Here is a 14,194-nt window from a genome sequence, read left to right as displayed (position 1 = left end):
TTGACCAGCCTGTTAGCAAAGACACATTTGTCCCACTTAGTCAAATGGGTCCCCTGTCCTCTAAGCAGTCCATGACCCTCAAAGATTGTCCCGTGGTCACAGATGCCAAAACCCTGTTGTAAACACCAGCCGTGCAATCAATTGTTGATCTATGGGATCCATCTGCTCCTCCTTAAGCCTTTTCCTGTCACTGGCAGGATTGTGATCAAGAAGGAAACTGGGCCCCTCATGACCTTGACCACTGTTCCCAGAGCCATGTAATCACAAAATACTTTCCATATCTCTCCTGACAGTATTGTTGGTGAGCATGTGGAAGGACAACAGGGGGTAAGAGTCTAAGGGCCAAACAAGCCTTTCAACAACATCCCAAATAGAAGTCCCAGCAAGCAGTAAATGTCCCCAGAAAAGAGGTAAGGTTGTCAGATGTGGGCCTCTGCCCGCCCCCCCCACCCCCCACCCCCCACCCAGCAAGGAGTCTTCCACTGCTTCCTTCTGCTTCTCCTCCATGGATGAGGATCAGCCACCGTGGATTTGACAGAGCTCCCAGACTCTCGTCTTCTAGGAGGGCACTGAATCTTTTCCATAGTTGTAAATCTTCAGGTGGAGCAACAACCCTCCTCCTGGTGCCAGAAGTCACCAGCTTTCAGCCTTCATCTCTCAGACACTGTCTGCCCCTCTCTTGGTACAGTTAGAGGTTTAGGCTCTTAAAGCTACAGCATCTCAGAGAAGATCTGGTCAACCTCTTTCTTGTCATCTCTGGTGCTGTACAATCTGCTGATCAGCTCCCACAGCTCCTTTTTTGGCAACACAGATCCTCAATAGCTACATTCCCCATGCAGGCTAGAAAAGCACCCCCTGGTCCTATTCTGCAGGTGATATTCAGCCAGTCAATATCCAGCCTGCATTGGGTTATTCTGAACCATCTAGTCTTTTCAAAGGCTCAGCATCAGCTATATAAAATCTTTCCATCATTTGGTTCAAATGTCTTTTCAACTATTTAAGCAGATCTGGAAGTCACTGGAGGCATATTCTGATAGATCATATCTTTTCATAAATAGATTCTAATAGTATTTGTTTAGACACTGGAAAAGAACTCTACCTGTGGCAGAACTACCTGTAAAGTATTTGAAATCCAGATTTCATTTAGAGGCCTGACTTACCACGCATTTACTCTAATGAATGCTAGAATTGTGAACTCACTGTCTCTCACTTCTTTTCTCTGAGAAAGTAGAAAGAGAGAACAGTGTCTTCACATTATGCTTCTGTCTTCCAAGAAAAATCAAATGCAATACATCATAGGAACACTATGTGACATTATTGTAAAACAGTTCCAGTTTTCAACTTCTCTTCTTTCAGTATAAGTGTTCAGAATTGAGAGAGTGATTCTGAAAATTTAAACTTCAAACTAGTGCGGTGAGAGCTAGGAGAATTGCTTATATGCATAGCTATTGTAGTTTTATGGTGGTTTGATTTATGTTTTTGAGTAACATACTGAATTCATAGTTATAGGTGTCAATTAAGAGTTGTAGTTACAATTCAGTGAGTGAATTCATGTACCCCAAAGTCATTTTACCCTGAATATAACCTTATACTGGTCCATGTGACATGGAGCCAGAGACACACATAGAAATTTTCTAAAGGACAGAAAAATAATGTAAGAACATTATGAAAATTGCCCTTTTTAAGTCCATTTAAACTTACGATTGAAACAAAAATTAAAAAAATGTTGAACAAAATGTTTTACTAAAATCTGGACATCCTCCATTTACAGATTCATCTTTAATTTCTGCAGTACAAAGAAGTCAAATATATCTGGCTTAATCTGATCTTTAAAGATCAGTGTTGCCCTTTATGTGCATAGAGGTTCAGTATCTCTTGCACTTCACTAGGAAGAAAAGATAGGTTTGCTATTTGTTAACTCCCAGAAGTATCCTTTTGCCTATTCTTATTTTCCAAGCATATGAAATCTGTTCAATGCCTAACAAAAAAAAATAAAATAAAAAACCAAAACAAAACAAAACAAACAAACAAAAAACCAAACAGAAACCCCCAAACATTTCAGTCATTATCTAATTGTCTATTCCATAGATGATCAATGGAACCATGTTTATGTCACTTTTCCCACATTTCTTTTTATAATGAGAATGATAACATTATTTTCTAATCATCTACATTTTTTCTTAATTTATTTCTGCATTTAGAACTGATTTTTGAAGTAAGAATACTTTTAGTATATACTTAGGCTCTTCCCCTCATCTTAGTTCTCTCTTTTCATTTCTACTAATTTATTTTTCCTAATTAAGAGTATGTTTAGAAATTTTTCCAAATTCAGTGTGCTGGAACAGGGGAGCCTCTAGATATATACTACATTTTAATACTGTATTTATTTTAATCAGCTAAGTATCAACATTGCTTAAATATGAAAAATCTTTTCTTAATAATAAATTTCATTTGATCTAGGCTCTTGGTTGCACAGATGTCTTGCTACTAAATATACATACCAGTATAAAAATTTCCAACAATTTAAGTGATTTTCAAACTTCTACCAAGATAAAATGGATAAAATTCCATCCAACTCAAACTGATCAGTTTATGCCCTGAAGCATAAGAAATAATCGTTCTTATTTTACCATTGTGAGTAGAATTGCAGATGGCATTATCAACACAAGTGATTCTTCCTCCTTTTTTTTAATCTTGACAATCTAATTTGCTTTATCTAGTTTGTTCTCTTCAAGTAAATCCTATCACTGAGAATGCTGCAAAAGTAGGAAGGGATTTCTTACAAACTTAGTATTGCTTTTCTTCCAGTACTTCAACCTGTTCTTGTGAACATAGATAAATCATTCCTCAAACTTCCCAGAAACATTCAGGAGTGAAACATGTATTAGAATTGATAACTAAGAAAAAAAGATCAGTGTAATTAAAGGAAGAAATTGAAGAGTTTTTGAATGGGCTTTTTTTCATACATTTAATCATGTGAGGTCATCAGAAATTCTCCTCTTTCATCTAAGCACTATAAGTAGCTGACCCAGGATCTCACTATTTGTAAAAGTCTGATTGGAAATATTCTGAATTACGGGGAAAAATCATTTGAATAACTAAAGAAAATGTTATTACATTCTGTAATCCTATAACACACGTCAAAGTTATTTAAACACTCAACACTGATTGAACTTCACATAAATATCAATCCATTTTCAATTCAGATTAAAATTCAGAAAATAATTTTTGCAGAAATAGAAAGGAACATGACCTTGTTTCAACTGAGCTGGAAACCAGAAAGTATGTCAGTTCCTCTTCCATTATTTTCAGAAAGAGAAATAGTTGTCTTTGGGAAACTCTAATTTAAAGAGGGCAAGTTGCATGATGAAAATAAGAGTCACTCTTATTTTTTAGCATACCTTCCCCTACAACAGAAATAAAAGAACATTAACTTTTCTATATAAAGGACAAAAAAGTTATTTTGAACATTTTAGATTAGAAAACCATCTTCCATTGCCTTCATATTCACAGTGTGGAAGGTTAAATTAATCTACTGACTTCTATTCATGCATTTTAAGCCAACACCTGGCCCTCAGATAATTCCATACTAAAAATATATCCTAAGGGAGCACAGTTCAGGCTCTTATTTGTATCTCAGTCATCTTCTTCCTCTTAAGCCTCCGTCACCCATCAAATATTCATTCTCCCTAATACAGAAGGTGCATTTCCTGTGTTGACAAATCTGCAGCTCCTTAAGAGTATATATTTTACTACAGTTGCCTATTTCAAGCCTGGTAATGTAACAACAGGACTACTTAATCTCATAGAAATAGCAGCTAGAGAAAAAAGACTAAGCTAAGATTTCAGTAAAAATGGTTGTTTTACAGAGAACATTCTTGGAACCTCATTCAGTATTAAAGTTTGATGTAAGCTGAGTTCCCAAAAAATCTAGGTCTGATAGAAATTAACCAGTCTAATTTTTGTCATTGGACTATAACAACAATATACGACTTCTCAAAAATCATGATGGAAGGATGGTTACCCACTTAACATCCTTAGCATCAAGGAGCACAATCTGAAACATGTTAGAAGCATTTCAAGCAAAAACTACTCTGGCATTGGTGATAATAAGCATGTAGGGTGAAGAGCCCTCACCATGGCACGCTTCATGCAAATTCACTCCACTGACTGAAAATCTATTTCAATGGATGTAGTATACACAGCCTCCAAAATAGACTTAGCAATGTGCAACAGTCATATAGTGCTTTGAGCAAGCAACATAATATCGTGACAAGGAAAAGATAGCCATCTGATTTTACAGGAAAAAAATCCCCATAACATTATGACTAATGAATGGAAAGAATAACAGAGAAAGAACCTGAAGCTTGTAAGGGTTAAGGAAGAAACTTAGAAATATGCTTGGTGTCTGAAGTAGCTTTTTCACAAACAACCTACAAAATTTGCACAAAGGGACATGGATCTCACCCAGTCTCTGGGAAAAAAAGGTATATATAAAAAAGTAAAACTTGGGAAGTTTCTAAAAATTCTTAGATACATGAAGAAACCTATACCAGTAGACCACAATTCTTGTGCTGGCAATATAAGAAAAAGAAAAAAGAAAACAAACAAGCAAACAAACAAACAAAACAAAACAAACAAAAAAACCCAAACAAAAAAATTTGTGAAAGATCAGTGAAATAAAAATCAATACAGAAAATAGAGAAGAAAAAAAAAAGAAAATCAGGTCTGAACTGAAAAGCAAATTTTAAGTCTCTATCACAGGGAAAAGAAACTGAAGACAAACTGCAACAGCAGGAAAAAAGAGAAGTGCAAGAAACAGTGTGAGTCAGCATTTCTAGCAGCCAGTTTTGTTAACGTCACTTGTGCTGGGTTTGTGTGTGTGGCGGGGTTTTTGGTAATGGGGGAGGGGGCTACAGTGGTGATCCCTTGTAAGAAGCTGCTCAAACCTCCCCTGGCTCCAAGTCAGAACCACCTCTGGCCAAGGCCAAGACAATTAACAATGGTGGCTGCATCTCTGTGATAACGTATTTAAGGGGAATCTAGGGGGAGGAGTGGGAGTTGTGAGGAAGAGTTATGAGTAGGACACCTATGCAAGCAGTGAGGTCAGTGGAAGAAAGCAGGAGGAAGCGGTGGGAGCTGTGCCAGAGCAGGGACTACCCTGCAGCCCATGGTGAGAGGGCAGGCTGTCCCCCTGTCACCCATGGAGGTCACCAGTGGAGCAGATGCCCACCCACAGCCCACGGAGAATCCCACATTGGAGCAGGTGACTGGTCCCAAAGAAGGCTGGAACTCTGTGAGAAGAAGACCCGCTGTTGTAGCTTGGTGCTGGGAGGACTGCAACACATGGGGGCACCCATGCTGGAGCAGCACAGGAAGAGTTGTGGCCCATGGGAAGGGCTCACACTGGAGAAAGTTTGTGGAGGACTGTCTCCCATGAGAGGGACCCCATGCTGGAACAGGGGAAGAATGCAAGAACTCCTCCCCCTGAGGAAGAAGGAGCAGAAGACTGACCATAACCCCATTCCCTGCCTTCTGTGCCACTGGGCAGGGAAGAGATAGAGAAATCAGGAGCAAAGCTGAGCCTGGGAAGAAGGGAGTGGTGGGGAAAGGTGTTTTTAAGATGTGGTAATGCTTCTTACTGTCCTACTCTGTCTTTTAATTGTTGTTGTTGCTAGTGTCTGAATTAAATTGATGTTCTTTTCTTCCCCTAACAAATCTGTCTTTTGCCCATGGTAGTGATGGGTGAATAATCCTCTCTGTCTTTATCTCCATTCCTGAGCCTTTTGCTTTATTTTCTCCTTCTCATCCCTGAAGGGGAAGAGGTGAGTGAGTGGCTGCATGGTGCTCAGTTTCCCTCTGGGCTCAAACCACGACAGCCACCAAAAGCTAGACAAAGAGTTTTGTAAGGCTAAACAGAAAACTAAATGGGGTGAATGGGTATGCAGGAAGTGAAAAGCTGCTACACGTTCTTTCTACTCTTTTTTTCCACCATGGTTTGAATGATCACACCAGCAAAACACTTAAATGCTATTTCAGACAAGCAATATCTAGACATTCTAGACAATCAGTCTAGAAGAGCTAAATGCTGCAATACTCAGCAACACTTTCATAAAACCCCAATAACATATAAATATAGCATGCAACACATGGTTCAGACTCAGGTATGACAAAAAAAATGCCCTTGAAATCCAAGGACAGCCAATGCTACTTTAACCTTTCTAAGTCTGTAAAGCCAACAGTAATGTTGCAAGGGGTCCCCGACAAGATAAGCATTACTATTATGAGTAAATGTAGAATGAGACTCGCAAGAAAATTCTTCTAAGTCTCAAAGGGGGGAATTGCTGAAAGATAGTGTTAGGTGTTGGAAGTGTGGGAAAAGTAAAACAGTGAAAAATCAGCAAAACACACATTTCCTTGACACATGGTGCCCAGAACAAACACAGGATGGGATGAAGATCCAGGGATTTGTGTTTGCTGTGGCACCAAGGAGGAATGCTGTAATGGTTTAGCCCCTGCTGGGGTCTGAGACCACGTGGCCGCTGCCCCTCCCCCACAAAGGGAGTGAAATACAAAGCCCCGAGACTGAGATAAGGAAAGGTTTAATACAACAGAGCAACAGCAACACAACAAACAGCAACAATAAGAATAACAGTGATAACAATGAACAGAGCAAAGTATATCTACCAATACAGCAGTGAGAGGACCAGATGTATCAAACCACGCACCCCGCGCTCCCGTGCCAGGATGTGACGCGCCAGGATGTGACATCCACATGGTATCTGAATAACCCAGCTAGAGCTCCCCCCCCCCAATGCTGGGGAAACTTAACCCTATCCAGGTTAAACCAGGACAAATGCAAAGCGAGGTGGAGGCCACATGGTCCCATTCTTTCACTTATCTCCTCTCAAGGACTGTTTTGCAGTAGTCTGCCACCTTGTCTCTCACCCTTCCTCTTCTCCCACAAAACACAGTGCACCCCTCGCACCAAGGAAAGTGCTGTGATGTTATTCAAGAGATAATGGCTTGAGCACAGTCCCACCCACTCACACATACATACTGTGATAAATACTACCCCAAGTCTGTACCTAACTGGGAAGGATGATAATCCGACACCAAATCGCAGGGACAGATCGACGGGTTTGTGGTCCTCACACCCTCCTCCCCGAGAAGGGATGCATTTTGGTGAGATTCCCTTGGCTATGACAAGTGATTACCCAGGAACTAAGTGTGTGTGTGATTGCAATCGTTTTTCTTTTTGTGTGTAGTGCTATATAACCAACTTGCAGTTTGTGCATTTATCGTAGGCAATCTTAAAGAATCTGTAAATGTTGCATAAAAAATAAACCGTACTATTCGTGAACCTGACTGCTTCTGTTGAGTGCAACCAGACCTACAGCATATGGGCTGTTTGTGCATCTGGTGTCAGGCCTATAGTCACGGCCCCAATTGACATACCTATTAAGAGATAAATCCAGCTGCCCCTGGCCCCTCTAATCTCTGAGGATCGGCTAGAACACAAGGGGATTCATCTCTTACGAAATTTAGCCTCACCTTAAACGCAACAGATAGTTACTAATTCAACCAGCAAGTACAGTTTGTGCCATTTCGGCAAAAGAACTATATCTTGAAAGGTATTTAAGAAAACTCTCAGAACTAGATAAGTAATCAAGGACTGTAACAAACAGAACTAATGACCAAGGCCATACCATATAAAGAAGAAGAATTCAAAGGTTCAAAAAAGCTCTAGAAAAGTTCCTCTTTTAAAAGACCTCTAGCAACTGTCAAAGACCCCATGGAAGCTCCTCAGAGACCCAAGTTGTTCGTGTAATGACTATGTAAATATGATAATTAGTTCTGGGAAATTTAATGCATATGTATGTAAAGGAGTGATATAAGCTTTGACTGAGGCAACATACGTTGGACATGTCAGGTGGAATGATTCCCTCATGTCCCCAGCCAAATAAAGTGATGCCTGTTCATTAATGCAAAACCCAGCGTTAAGGAGTTTTATTCCCAATTTTAGTGACAAAGCAAAGACTAGAGAGGCCTCACATCAAGGCCTCTCTAAGCAATATTTAGGAGAGAAAACAATACAACGCCAGAGCAGAATGAGAATGCTCAAAAGTTAATGTTAGTTGAAAAACAAGAGAAGAATGATGGCTTTTGAAAGTAAATTAGTCAAAAGATTATGAACACTTGGTGGAAACACTCCACTACTTATGAAAAGGAAAATCACCAGTTTCCATCACTGTAAGGAAACATTGTATGTTTGTGGGACAGCTATTCAGGCCTATGATAAATCCCACACAAGTCTGTCAAAAAAATAGTTGTGCAGAAATGTGGATAGTCATTAAAAACTAATTAGAAGCCTTAACATAGAGAATGGCACATTTGATCTCCACACCATAAAGCATGTGGAAATGCCAGCAAGTGCGGGAGAGGAAAGGAACAGATTAATTTTCATCCATCGGAGCATTACTGACACAGGAAAACAGCAGGATTGAACAAGGACATCAAACATTTCTATAGTTTCTGTTCTTCAGCTGTATTAATTGTCATGTATAGGCTTGAGTTAGTGTGAATAGTACAATGAAATCACAGCTGATTAACAGTCTGTATTTTAATTCCTCTATTACACAGAACATTGTCCTTACACAAGAGTATTTATGCATTTTAATTTAATAAATATTGAAGTCACTTGTAAAATAAAATTACAATTTTAGTTTAGTTCAAATTCTCTAGAAAACTTCTTACAGATTTTCGATTTTATAATGGCCTTTTATTTATATTAAGATAGACTGAACAAGGTTGAATCAAACCCAGTTCAGAATACAATCGCAAAATCTGTTTGTTGTGGCAGAACAAAAAAGTCTAATGTGAACATACTATATTTAATCTCTTTCCAATTTAAAAGTTAACTATTAAAATACATTATATATAAATATACACATTGTAATAAACACATCTCTGTATAAATGTATAACACACATGAAATCAGCAATTTCAAGCCTACCAAAAAAGCAATAATCATAAACTATGGATACATCCATAAAAGAAAAAAAATTGTAAAGGAACTTTGTTTCTAACATGCTCTGTTCCTCAGAAATCTTCCTGTGGTATTTTTATTTTAAATACAAGGTCCCTGCTACGGGCATATATACAAGACCCAATTTGTTCTTACAATTTTTATTAAATCAAGGAGTCAAGAGACATTCATAACCTGAAGAAGTAAATGGTAAATTCCCATCTGAAGAGTCAGAAACAATGCATTTTCTGTATTAGACTGACACAACTGACTATATCCCACTTCTGAAAGGTACCACACTAAGGTTCTTCATCAGTCCAGATCATAGCAACTACATGGCCACAGCCTGGGCTGGGATTAAGCTCTCTCCTATAGATGAAAAGATCATTCAAATTGGAACCAAACCTAATTCTTGGCCTGCACTTGGAGAGAAGTATGACAGTGGAGCCAATTAGTACCATTTGTAGGGGGATATGAAATGGTTGTAGTTCTGAAGCTCACTTCACCTCATTTATTCTCTAAGCCTTCAGGAAAGAAGGACTTTCTCCTTTCATCTCTGGGTCCAGCCGGGTCAGAGCCCTAAGGCAGACTATCTGTGAGGATGCTGAATACTTCAAAATTTGCAAAATCTCTAATGAGACAAGAAACTTCAGGCAAACCTTCCTTTACCCTTCATGTACAAGAAGTAATCAGAAATATTGCAATGAGCTATAGATGTCTTGCTTCCAGACAAAGCATGATAGACAAAGTAAGAAAAAATACATAGAATAATATTCATCCAGTCACCATAATGTTGAAGTTCATTGCCAGGCTGTTATAGCTGGATCAATTCTTTTTTGTCCAAAGGGAGAGCCTTTTCACTTCCTTCAAAAAAATACCCTGCTCACAGTGCAGTTACTTTCTTTTACTTTAAATTTGGGGAGGCAAAGCAACAACATAACTCATTTAATATTTTCTGTCTGAAAGCAATGAGGTAAATTCTGAATTATATCCTAGGGATAGTACTTAAGCATGAGATGGGAGAAGGATGTTAGGAAAGCACAGGTATTGGGATTACAAAGCATTCTTGAAATAAATGTCCTTGAAAGAAAGATGTATACCACTTGATGTACACAGTGAGCTCAGTCTTCAGAAAGTGGGATCTCCCCACAAATATAACTTTACAAACCATGCCCTGGATGAGCCATACAAAAAGCTGCCTAACAATTAAAAAACTTCTATATATTTTTAGTAGTCTCTTCAATAGCTGTTTGTATGTGGTACAACATATAAAAAATGGGGTTTTAAGAAGGTATTTAAAATCATGCAAGTGTTGTGTTTAAGTTATAAAAAGAATGAGCAATATGAATATATATATTTTTTAAAAAATCTAGAATATTCCTGCAGTGAAATGCATCAAGACTAACCACTTCTCAGGTAACCCCTCTCAGCAGCTTTTCTTTTGGCAGCTGTCATCAGCAAATATCTGTAAACAGGATGTTTTTATTGTGAAGTAAGAATTTTTACTCAAAATGAGAATTGATTATGTTTTCAGACATCTAATGTTTTTAGACATTCAGCACTGGATCACAAGCTCATTCAACAGATTCCAAGTCCTCATTACCTTTTTCTTCTGTGAAGAAAGCTGCTTTCAAGCTGCAAGAGATTTATGGGATGACAGTGGCTGTGGGATTAAGATTCCTTGCTGTTTAAACGTTACTGACACCACACTGTGTCACTAAGGGTCTGTTTCCAAAATATTGATCATTTAGTCCTAAATTCCCCTAGTGGCATACAAGCCTCCTATTATCTAAAAGTCTGTTTAGTGGGGCTCCAGAATACTTTTTGTTACCAGATGAAATCAGTTTATTCAATGACTTTCTCATCTAGTGAGATTTGAATGCCATTTTAAGCATTAAACCACTTTATCTTAAACATTTTGATATTCATAATTCTCCTCAGGACCCTGTCTCTCGTCTCCTATGCACCATCTGCTTTCAGGTATCCCTTTATCTTTTTCTTTTCATTGCTGTGTCTTTGGTAGCTCCAAGTCATTTCTCAAGCAAAGTGCATGTCTAACACAGATATTTTTGATATATATATATCTGTGAGATATTCCCAGAAGAGGAAGAGGATCTTGGGGCAGGAGTTAGCTGGGCTCATTGACAGAGCTTTAAACTAAATTTGAAGGGAGAAGGGGGCAAAACACCAGCCCATCTGAAGTGCATGTATACCAATGCACACAGCATGGGTAACAAACAGGAGGAGCTTGAAGCCATGATGAAACAGGAAAATTATGATGTAGTGGCTATTACAGAAACATGGTGGGATACCTCCCATGGCTGGAGCGTGCCAGTTGATGGCTACAAGCTCTTTAGAAGGGATAGACAAGGAAGGAGAGGCGGTGGGGTAGCACTGTATGTTAGGGACTGTTATGATTGCCTTGAATACAAGTGCAGTGAAGACAGGGTGGAGTGTCTTTGCGTTAGAATCAGGGGGAAGGCCAACAGGGCAGATGTTGTAGTAGGAGTCTACTATAGGCCACCCAACCAGGACAGAGGGGTGGATGAAATATTCTATAGGCACTTGGGTGAAATCTCACGATCGCTTGCCCTTGTTCTTGTGGGGGACTTCAACTTCCCAGACATCTGCTGGAAATAGAACACAGCAGAGCGGGACCAGTCCCAGAGATTCCTGGAATGTGTAGGGGACAACTTCCTAACACAGCTGGTAAGAGAACCAACCAGAGAAGGTGCCCTGCTGGATCTCCTCCTTGTGAACAGAGAAGGACTGGTGGATGATGTGGCGGTTGGAGGCCGAATAGGGCACAGCGATCATGAAATAATAGAGTTCTCTATTCTTAGGGAGGCCAGGAAAGGGCTAAGCAGGACTGACATCCTGGACTTCCAAAGAGCTGACTTTGTCTTGTTTAGGCACCAGCTTGACAGGATCCCTTGGGAGATGGTCCTGAAGGGTATAGGGGTCCAGGAAGGCTGGGCGCTCCTTAAGAAGAAAGTGTTAATGGCTCAGGAGCAGGCAGTCCCCAGGTGCTCTAAGAGGAGCAGGCGGCAGAGAAGACCACCCTGGCTGAACAGGGAGCTTTGGCTGCAACTCAAGGAGAAAAGGAGAGTTTACAGCCTTTGGAGGAAGGGGCTAGCCACTCACAGTGATTACAAAGAGGCTGTGAGGCTATGCAGGGTGGAAATCAGGAGGTCTAAAGCCCAGCTGGAAATTAATCTGGCTTCAGATGTCAAAGATAACAAGAAATGTTTCTATAAGTATGTCAATAGCAAAAGAAAGACCAGGGAGAGTCTCCACCCCCTGCTAGATGCTGAAGGAAACTTGGTAACAAGTGATGAGGGGAAGGCTGAGGTACTTAATGCCTTCTTTGCCTCAGTCTTTAATAACAAGACTGGTTGTATTGAGGAAATCCAGCCCCCTCAGCCAGATGATAGAGACTGGGAGAACGATCCCCCCGCAATCCAGGAGAGAGTCAGTGACCTGCTACACCACATAGACACACACAAGTCTATGGGACCAGATGGAATACACCCAAGGGTGCTGAAGGAGCTGGCTGGGGTGCTCGCCAAGCCGCTTTCCATCATTTACCAGCAGTCCTGGCTGACCGGGGAGGTCCCGACAGATGAGAAACTGGCCAATGTGACACCCATCTATAAGAAGGGTCAGAAGGATGATCCAGGAAATTACAGGCCTGTCAGCTTGACTTCGATACCCGGGAAGCTGATGGAGCAGCTCATCCAGAGTACCATCTTACAACACATGCGGGACAACCAGGGGATCAGGCCCAGTCAGCATGGGTTTATGAAAGGCAGGTCCTGCTTGACAAACCTGATCTCCTTCTACGACAAAGTGACCTACTTATTGGATGAGGGAAAGGCTGTGGATGTAGTTTACCTTGACTTTAGCAAGGCCTTTGACACCGTTTCCCACAACATTCTTCTGGCGAAACTGGCTGCTCGAGGCTTAGATGATTGCACGCTTTCCTGGGTAAAAAACTGGCTGGATGGCCGGGCCCAGAGAGTTGTGGTGAACGGAGTTAAATCCGGTTGGAGGCCGGTCACGAGTGGTGTCCCCCAGGGATCGAGTGCACCCTCAGTAAGTTTGCAGACGACACCAAGCTGGGTGGGAGTGTTGATCTGCTCGAGGGTAGGGAGGCTCTGCAGAGAGATCTGGACAGGCTGGAGCGATGGGCCAAGGCCAACTGTATGAAGTTCAATAAGGCCAAATGCCGGGTGCTGCACTTCAGCCACAACAACCCCCAGCAACACTACGGGCTTGGGGAGGAGTGGCTGGAGAGCTGCCAGTCAGAGAGGGACCTGGGGGTGTTGATTGACATCCGGCTGAACATGAGCCAGCAGTGTGCCCAGGTGGCCAAGAAGGCCAATGGCATCCTGGTCTGTATCAGAAATAGCGTGGCCAGCAGGGACAGGGAAGTGATCTTACCCCTGTACTCGGCACTGGTGAGGCCACACCTTGATTCCTGTGTTCAGTTTTGGGCCCCTCACTACAAAAAGGACATTGAATTATTCGAGCGTGTCCAGAGAAGGGCAACGAAGCTGGTGAAGGGTCTGGAGCACATGTCGTACGAGCAGAGGCTGAGGGAACTGGGGTTGTTTAGTCTGGAGAAGAGGAGGCTGAGGGGACACCTCATCGCCCTCTACAACTACCTGAAAGGAGGTTGCAGAGAGCTGGGGATGAGTCTCTTTAACCAAGTAACAAGTGATAGGACAAGAGGGAATGGCCTCAAGTTGTGCCAGGGAAGGTTTAGACTAGATGTCAGGAAGCATTTCTTTACAGAACGGGTTGTTAGGTGTTGGAATGGGTTGCCCAGGGAGGTGGTGGAGTCCCCATCCCTGGAGGTGTTTAAGAGTAGGGTCGATATAGCGCTGAGAGATATAGTGTAGATGGGAACTGGCAGTGCTAGGTTAATGGTTGGACTAGATGATCTTCAAGGTCCTTTCCAACCTAGTTGATTCTGTGATTCTGTGATTCTGTGAAGGAAAAGGTGGATAAAACCATTATGTTGAGCCATGCTCTTGTCAATACAGTTCTATTCAGACTCTCTCCTGGGCCTCAGAATCCATCAAATCTCTCTCTAATGCTCCAAGAATCACAGATTGGCACACAGCTGCAAGCCCACAGAAAATATTGGCATAATGTCATCAT

The sequence above is a fragment of the Strix uralensis genome, chromosome Z (genome assembly GCF_047716275.1).
Source record: "Strix uralensis isolate ZFMK-TIS-50842 chromosome Z, bStrUra1, whole genome shotgun sequence".
NCBI lineage: Eukaryota > Metazoa > Chordata > Aves > Strigiformes > Strigidae > Strix > Strix uralensis.
Note: the sequence above shows the minus strand (reverse complement) of the source record.